General features: G+C 34.1%; 1 non-coding gene across 1 annotated transcript; it reads left to right on the plus strand.

Moving 5' to 3' along the window:
• The first annotated feature begins 4,327 nt into the window (after nucleotides 1-4,327).
• Nucleotides 4,328-4,421, plus strand: LOC114407944. Its single transcript, XR_003665751.1, has one exon. It is a non-coding gene; the product is annotated as a small nucleolar RNA snoR126 (small nucleolar RNA).
• The last annotated feature ends 5,437 nt before the right edge of the window (nucleotides 4,422-9,858 follow it).

The raw sequence follows: 9,858 nt of genomic DNA on the forward strand, positions 1-9,858 counted from the left end.
TGGCAAAACTGGGCCCCTTTTTCCTTGCTTATGTCGTATTTCTCACAGACAGTGTCGTCCACACCATCCTGATTGGCTGTAAGGGCCCATTTCCTCGTGGGCCCATTTTAGGCAGCATGTTGTCCTCTGGAAGCAGATTGTGCATTACCTCAAGCAGTAAGGTAAAACTTTTGTCACTCCACCCATACCTGGCCTTCACATTAACCAGACTTAACACCGTAGACAACAGGGTTAAGGAATTCTTGCACCCTGTATACAAAGGCTTCTTTGAATCACTCTACAATCCTTTAAACACAGGGGCGTGTGCTTGCTGAAAAGACTCTTGTCCAAGGTCATGAATCATGTCCTCCAAGCGATCTCCCATTTCTACATCAAACAGTTCAGATTGGGACCCACTCTGCATGTCTGTCACTTCACCATGTCATATCCACGTCGTGTAAGTCTTCTTAATCCCATCACACAATAGATGGTCCCGTATGTCGTCCAGTAGTTGTCGTCTTCCGTTCAAACAGTTGATGCAAGGACAATAATATTTTCCTTATTCATTCGGTCAACCTCTTTCTGAAGCAAATTGCAAGAATTGCTCGACAACATCCTCATATTTTGGGCTCATGCGACTTTGATTCATCCATCTTCGATCCATCTAAGCAATTCCATGCATGAAAATCTCACTTTTTTATTTATAGGTGTGGCCCTATCCCATTTAGGAAGACTGTCTTTTATGTTAGCTTCGTACGTCAGGGTTAGCATTATTTTGAAAATTTTGACTAAATTTCGGTAGCATTTCACATTGGTCTCCAAGTACACGACATGACATCAGTGAAATTAATTTCTCGATAATCAAGTATGCACTCAGAGAACAACTTGAAATGCATTGTATCGAAATTTCATCAAATTAATTAAAATAATAATAACCTTAATGAATAAATCTAACATAAAAATACCAGTCTCCCCAAACTGTCCAAACGGACAATTCAAGACTAAGTACAATGACTAATGCAAACTGTTCGCAAGAATCATTGCATTCAGTCTCAAACGGGAATCTAAGGTTCACTCAGCATGAACAATAGTTGTTTATATAGCAAATTTCATTGATGACATATAAGAACATACAAAATGTAAATTTTGATTATAGACAAATATCGACATCAACAGTTGTTTGTATAGCATATTACATTCTGTAGAAGCAAGCTTCATGATGATGAATCAAGAAGTTTTGATAATGACAAAGATGATGACAAAAAGCCCAAAGAATGATTTCAAGATTTAGTCAACAAGTTCAAGATCAAGTTCAAGAGAAGTTTGATTTCAAGATTCAAGAAAAGATGAATTCAAGTTTCAAGAGAAGAATTCAAGAAGACTTTACAAGGGGAAGTATTGAAAAGATCTTTCAATAAACAAACATAGCACAGTTTTGTTTTTCAAAAGAGTTTTTGACAAAATTTTCAAAGTTACCAGAGTTTTTACTCTCTAGTAATCGATTACCAGTTTCCTGTAATCGATTACCAGTTGCAAAGTTTGATTTCAAAAGCTTTTAACTGAATTTACAACATTTCAATTGATTTCAAAATGGTGTAATCGATTACAAGATATTGGTAATCGATTACCAGTGTATCTGAACGTTGAAATTCAAATTCATTTGTGAAAAGTCACATCTTTTCATAAAAATCCTTGTGTAATCGATTACAAGGATTTGGTAATCGATTACCAGTGACAAGTTTTGAACAAAAATCAAAAGATGTAACTCTTCTAATGGTTTTCAGGTTTTTCTAAAGGTTATAACTCTTCCAATGGTTTTCTTGACCAGACTTGAAGAGTCTATAAAAGCAAGACCTTGATTTACATTTGTAGTGAACTTACAACATTAACAAACAACTTTTCCACATATTCTTTTACAACCTTTGAATCTCTTTGAACATCTTCTTCAACTTCTTTTTCTTCTTTCTTTTCAAAAAGCTTTCTTAAGTTTTCTGGTTTTCCAAACCTTGAAAACTAAAGTGTGCTATTCATCTTTTTCTTTCTCTTCTCCCTTTTCCAAAAAGAATTCGCCAAGGACTAACCGCCTGAATTCTTTTTGTGTCTCTCTTCTCCCTTTTCCAAAATAACAAAGGACTAACCGCCTGAATTCTTTTGTGTCTCCCTTCTCCCTTTTCAAAGAATTCAAAATGACACAGTCTAAGAATTCTTTTGATTCTTCCCTTTCCCTTATACAAAATATTTCAAAGGACTAACCGCCTAAGATATCTTTTGTATTCCCTTCACAAAGTTTCAAAGGACTAACCACCTGAAAACTTTTTCTTAACACATTGGAGGGTACATCCTTTGTGGTACAAGTAGAGGGTACATCTACTTGGGTTGTTGTAACTGAGAACAAGAGAGGGTACATTTCTTGTGGATCAGTTCAAGTGGAGGATACATCCACTTGGTTGTTACAAAGAGAACAAGGGAGGGTACATCCCTTGTGGATCTTTAAAGGATTTTACAAGGTTGAAAAGAAATCTCAAGGACCACAGGTTGCTTGGGGACTAGATGTAGGCACGGGTTGTTGCCAAACCAGTATAAAACTCTTGTTGTTCACTTTAATTACTGCTTTTACTTTTGGTTAAGTTTCTATTTTTGTTCTTTACTTTCTTAACAACATAGTAAAAGCCTAATAAGGATTAGATTTTTAATTAGTAAAGGTTCATTAATAATTAATTCAACCCCCCTTCTTAATTATTCTGAGGCCACTTGATCCAACACATTCATGACATACAAGAAAATACAAAATGTAAATTTCGATTACACACAAATATCGACATCAACAGTTCTTTATGCAACTAATTTGGAATTTTGGGTTAAATTTTGTCATCAGTTTCTAGAAATAAATCTCAACTCAAAAGCCAACTACCCTTAAGCCAAATAATCACATCCACTGGCATACCTATCTCCCTCTCCTACCTAGCAAACACAAAATCTCAACCACCCAAAAAAAAAAAGAATTCTATATGAGTATGCTTTTTGTAGAATAAGTATAATACAAGCACTATTTGTTGGTCAATGGCGTGAGCCATTGAACAACAGAGAGAATCTTCTTTGCATTTGCACTGTCACAGTCACAAGAGATACACAAGCCTCAGGATTGAATTAGTCTTTGAAACTATGGATATACATTAACCCAATGAATATTATAGCGTATAATTTATCCATATTCCTTCTCTCATTTATTAGTTACTGCTTACATATCTTTATGGTATCAGAACTTGAATGATCAAACATAACTCTGCCTAGTATCGTATCTATTACATCCCAAACCTAAAATTAGACGAGGAATGGTGTGTTTGTTTTAGTATTAACAAGTCTCAAACGCTAGTTCAATCCAATGTCACAAGATTCTTGGATTGATCTAAGCATGCATCAAAACGTGTGCCGACTACAAACAAACACATATGAAAACTATCTTACGTGGAGACAATAGGTTGTTGCAACAATAAAGGGTTATCAGCTGCATAAGCTTATATCAGAAAATTGAGGCCAACAAGGTTATTGAATGAAGAACATGAACTAATTACACAACAAAAGCTAGAGTACCTAAACTGGGAGCAGCAAGACAAACAATTAGTGTCTTTGGCTTCTAGCATCAATGGCACCGAGTCTTCACACAAAATAATGGTTGGAAGATACTTGAAACTTAAGCTTTTAGACCAAAGCCAAAATCAAACAACTAAAACTGAAACCAAGTGTCTAATAGATAGGAGCAATGAATGACTATATTTTTGAAACATAGTCATAGTAACACGAATGGGTAAGAAAAACTAACTGGTTTTGAAACAAAATTAACTATAATGAATAACCGATGTTAACCGTGCGATGTTAAATCTAAAAATTGTAGTAGTGTTTGAATGAATGTATTTAGGGTTACTTTTGACAATCTCCCTCCTCTGCTCAAACTTATTAGTTACAGTTTAGATTTAGAGGATATAATGTGAAACAAATCCCTTTCCTAGCAACTGATAAAACAAACAAAGCCATTTCCTAGCTTATTATAGGTGGGTAGGTCAAACGAAGGCTTGTATAAACCACTTGTGTGTGGTTTATTGTTGATACACTTATAGACCCTCAGATTCATCTCACCCACAGCCATATGGTGCACCTTTACTGCATTTTTTTTTCTTCTTTTACCCACTTCCTCCTTTTTTGTTTTTTTGTCATGCACTAGAAAAAAAAAACTTGCTGCTCTCTTATGTTGGGGTGATTTCCAGTGAAGGCGACCCTCCCCCACATCATTTTTATTTATTTTTACATTTTTTAATTTGGGTTCTTCTATTGTACTTTTTAATATGAGCAAGGGCTGTGATGACTGAGAACATTCCTCGATTCGGATAAGGACCAAAGCAAGTTGTTTGGTCTGTGATGACAATGTTTGTGCGTGTCTGAGCCTCTAACATCTCCTTTCAACTTATGTTTAACTATTAGAACTTAGAACTCATTGCACATCTTTGCTATAAACGATTTAAGTTCATTTATTTCTTGAATGTTTTTTTTCCTGATATGCATTATAAGCTGATTGATACAATGCAACCCTTCTACAAGGAGAAGACAATTGAAAAACAAATTAAAAAAAATGTATGACAAGAAGTCCTTAAAGTTTGGTGTGAAGTGGCAGGGTTGTTAATATAGCATGTTTCTGTTATGCAGTCTCATAGTGTGTTTGGATTAGCTTTATTTACATTCAATATAAGTTTTTCAGCAATTACAAACTCTTTCTTGAGCAGTTTTAAAATGACATCTTCAGGTGTTTGAAAATATTATATACTTATCTCTTGTTATTTGAAATATTATATCATCACAAGTTGCTGAAAAAATGAGAAATCTAATAAATGAAAAAAATTATATTTACAGCGGGTAATTATTAAACAGGTTAAAATCTAATAAATGAAAAAATCTACTAAATCTTAATCTTAAAAATTATATTTACAGCGAGTAATTATTAAACATGTTAAAATCTAATAAATAAAAATAATGGCATATTTTCATAGGACAATCGAGTTGTTTTTTAATTTATTTTAAATTTAAAAATTGTTAAACTAGACCCAAAACATTTAAAAAACATTTTAGACGGTAAAATTAGAGACCGAATTAGCAACCGAAATTATTATTTTTTAAAACTTTATTATTTAATAGCGACCGACCTTTATTTTAATTTATTTTACAATTAAAATTTAATTTTTTATTAGTGACCAAATTAATAACCAAATCTTATTTTAATTTATTTTATTTAAAAATTAATTACTTGTTAGCGACCGAATTAACTACCCCAAACCTCGATTGCTGATTTGGTCCCAAGCAAAATAGCAACCAAATATCTAGCTACCAAATTTTGTGTGCTTGTGACTCAGTAGTTCGGTGGTGAAATAGTAACCGAATGGAAATTCGGTCGCTGAGGGTTTAGCGACTAGGGTTTTTGTGAGGTAAATTATTCGGTTGCTATTTCGGTGGCTAAGAGGTTTAGCAACCGAATTTAGGGATTTAGCAACCGAATCTGTCGATCGCTAAAGCATACCTTTTTTGTAGTGCCTTAGAGTTCCAATATTAATGGTATTTAAAGTCAAATCAAAAAATTATAAAAATTTTGATCGGTTGGATTTTGATTGGATCTATAAATTTAAACCAATGACCCAACCCATAAGATTTTGATCGATTTGTTCAATTTTGACCCACATAAATAAATGACTCAACAAAAAATCAAACCAAATACATAAATGACTTAATCAATACTGTTCCAATCGGATTTGATTAATTTGAATTCCCGAGTGACCCCTAACCATACACACCCCTACTTAACATCTCTACATAGGCGGATGTATAAATATGTTTCTGAGATCGTTTTTTTAATAGCCTACAATGCACACAACTTAATGCTCAACTCAAATAATTATATTATTAATAAAATCTTTTTCTTATTGAAAAAATATAATATTATTGCATTTCGTAGTTGATGGAAATTGCTCCCCTTTAAGTAGTGTTTTCAAAGCATCACATTCCTAGGGTAATATTTTTTAATACATTCGTAATTAAATTAATAACTCTATCAATTATAATTAATTAATAAATTAAAAATTCTCTAGCCACGTTACTAATTATTTTGGTCAACATTTACATCTTGATGGTCAACAGAAGTAATTTAACATCTCGACCAAAATTGTCCATCTTTCAAATCAAGGATCAAAATTTCAATTTAATCTACATATAATTTAGGAATGACTATTTAATTAACTAAATATTAGAAGATGACTAAATAAAATTAAAAGTTTAATGTTCATGTATTGATAGTGTCGTATATAGTTTTATACTGTCATTCAATCATACATCATTATTTGAATTACATTAGGATAAATATTTTAAAAGTTAACAAATTTATCATACATGTTAGATTAAGATTGAATACAACTTTTTACACTAAGAGTGTATTATCATTTTTCTCTAAAAATCAATACCCGAGATTGAATCTTGAGTATACAACTACATTAAATATTTAGCAGGAGGATTCAGTCAAAACAAATATTTAGTGAGTTTTACTATTCATAATAATATTTTACCCCACTCAAGCATGATTGTCTTTGGTAAAAGGATATATGTGGTCTATAAATAATAATTTTGATGATAAATACATTTGATTGCAAATTAATTGATCCATATATTGAATATTTGGTTTTCTTAAGTTAATTCATTTGTATATGTTAACGGTACTTGACTACTTGATCCAATAAATATATTTGATTGCAAATTAATTGACCGGTATATTGAATATTTCAAGTTTGCAGTTTCCTGAATAGACGTTTTGAAAGAGATGGAAACAATTACTTTTACAAAAAACTAAATAAATTGAAACAAACTTGAGTTTAAAAGTTGCAATTAGTATGATATATTTTTTTAGTTCTTGTTTCCTCAACACCAATTTTATGTGTGCACGTGTGAGCTTTTGCCTTTATTAAGAAGTTAATTCAAATACCTGAACCTTTATATATACTATGTTTTAAAATTAGAATTTTTTTTTCTAAGGAAATTTCAAAGTGGCAGTTGGTCAGAGATAGATAGATAGATAGATAGATAGATAGATAGAGAAGCTGTTGTTTTTTGGGAGGGTTTAGATTGCTTTGAACATTTGGTATTAGAAAGGTGGTCATGCTTACTGCCTGTATTTGAAAATTTTGCTCTAGAGCATTTTTGGGAGACTTTCTTTGAATGTGGTAATGTTATATGCATATCCCAGGCCAGAAAAAGAACATAGAAGGGGCATTCTTGGGAAGCATAATAAGATATAATAATGTGACAGAGTAAAAGCAAAAACCAAGTAAGCAAATTGCAGAGGTAATTTTCTTTGTTGTTTGGTTAAAATGATTTTGATGCTTTTGAAAAGTTTTATTGATCATTTTGAGATGTGTGGGAAGAGAGTGTCAATCTGTTGTGAATTGTGATTACACTTTCTGTGTAATGATTAATCACTAATGATCTGAGTCATATATTTTTTATTAAGCACCTGATTTCATTGAATGTGAAAATGCTTATGTTCTATTGGATGCCTTTAGAAATATTGTTGTTTTCACTTGTTTCTTTACAATGGGTGTAATGCATAAAAATGATCTTCCAAACATTTGATGTTATCTTTTACTGTTGTAGATGTGCTCATCAGGAAACAATATCACCTTATATCTTTTTGTTATAGGTTAATTGAGAAAATTTTGCAGTTTCCATTCGTGGCCCAACTTATTTCAGGTATCATTCTTATTTGGGATTTGCTAGGGGCACCCAGCAGCATTGCTGGTGCACCCAGCAAATTTCAAATGGCAAAAATGCCCTTCAGCTTTTTTCGAACCTTCTTCCGCCAGAGTCAACGGAAGAAGGTTCTTCCGTGGGTTAATTAGTTAAATTATTTTGTTAATTTTAAGATTATTTGGTATTAGTTAAATGATATTTTCCTCTCACAAGTTGACCAATGGCCGATTCTTGTATGCACCGCATGATATGTGTTGGTCACTTTTTTCCTTAAATTATTTACAGTAAAATTCATTTTGGACTCGTCGTTTTTCACAGTTACACACACTCTAGTCACGCACTTCTTCCTCTCTCCATTTCTCTAACTCTGACCATGCAATTGGTGTTGGTCTCATTGCATTGTCGGTAGAAATGACGAACAAGGCCAAAGGAAAAGGCAAGGAGGTCGCTGGAAAAGGTTCTGCCGGCAAGCACAAGGCGCCTTCGACGATGACAAGACCGGTGGCATCCAAAAGAGAAACAAGCGAGGTGTCCTTCAGTTATTTCTGATGACGAATTAAATGCCGCGCCAAGAAGGATGGACATGCCAGAGGAAATGTTGGCCCGAAACTAACTTTTGTGAGTTTTGGGCCTTTTGTTGCAGGCCTTGTTCGAATGAACCAGTGTCTTCTGTTATTTTTTTTGGATTCATTGACGTGCAAACATGAGACAGACCACCTTTGGAGAGTCTCACGGTTTTCCCAGATAATTTTAAAAAAACCCTGAACAGGGGTACTTAGGCAAGTTTACATGGCCCGAAACTAACTTTTTTGAGTTTTGGGCCTTCCGTTGCAGGCCCTGTTCGAATGAACCGGTGTCTCCTATTATTTTTTTTTGGATTCGTTGATGTGCAAACATGAGACAGACCACCTTTGGAGAGTCTAACGGCTTTCCCAGATAATTTTTAAAAAACCCTGAACAGGGGTACTTAGGCAAGTTTACATGGCCCGAAACTAACTTTTTTGAGTTTTGGGCCTTCCGTTGCAAGCCTTTTTGGAATGAACCGGTGTCTCCTGTTATTTTTTTTGGATTCGTTGACGTGCAAACATGAGGCAGGCCACCTTTGGAGAGTCTCACGGCTTTCCCAGCTAATTTTTAAAAAATCGCGAACAGGGGTACTTAGGCAAGTTTACATGACCCGAAACCAACCTTTTTCTCATACGACAATGACTGACGTGACCCGACAGTGAACGACGTGACATGAGGTTGCTTTAGTTTTACGCTTCACAATGTAAAATAGTCACGGGTCTGGTAAAAGGGAAGCCATGTGCCTGGCTGGGTCATTTATATAAATGATAGATGGGGATGTCCATGGTACTCAACAGCAACTAGTATTCAGAGTTTGTCAAATTAATTTTCGATAAACAATGACATTCTTAGGAGAGACTTCGTCCCAGACGATCGTGAACTCAAGGTTGGCATTCATTTTTCGAAATGGAACTGTCATTCACAACGAGTGTGGGGTTTATTTTCAAAGTTCTAGTCCAGTGCCCATGCGAGTACCAAACCTATGCGATTTTTCAAATCTCAAAAGCAGAATACACAACAGTCTTCAGCTAAACAACAATGAAGTTGTGGATGAAATTCATTACCGGCGACCAGTGGAAGATACAGGTAACAACATTTACTTTGAAAGTATGCAATTGAAAAATGGCATGGATGTGAACACCATGTTAATGTATAATGATGAATTTTCATTTGTTGGACCGATTGAGTTGTTATGTACCGTTGGTAGAACAACAGATGCAATTTTAAACTTACTTGAATGCCCCAGCATCCCTACACATGATGCGGTTCTGTATTACAACGGAAGGTGGAACATGTCACGCCAAAACAACTTTGTGGGTTACGCGTTCACCGGAATAAATCCAAAAAAATTTGATATTCCAAAAGGATGTAGCATAGATCAACTGAAGGATTTGATCAAGCAAGTAGCACCTAAAGGGAATCCTCCTCATGGGATTCACGAATCCCAAGTTGTAAGGCGTTTGTTTTATCGACAACCTAGTCATTTGGAGTATTTTGAGAAAGTTTTAGAATTTAAAATTGTTGAGCTGAAATGTG

Source organism: Glycine soja, chromosome 3, assembly GCF_004193775.1.
Source record: "Glycine soja cultivar W05 chromosome 3, ASM419377v2, whole genome shotgun sequence".
Classification (NCBI taxonomy): Eukaryota; Viridiplantae; Streptophyta; class Magnoliopsida; order Fabales; family Fabaceae; genus Glycine; species Glycine soja.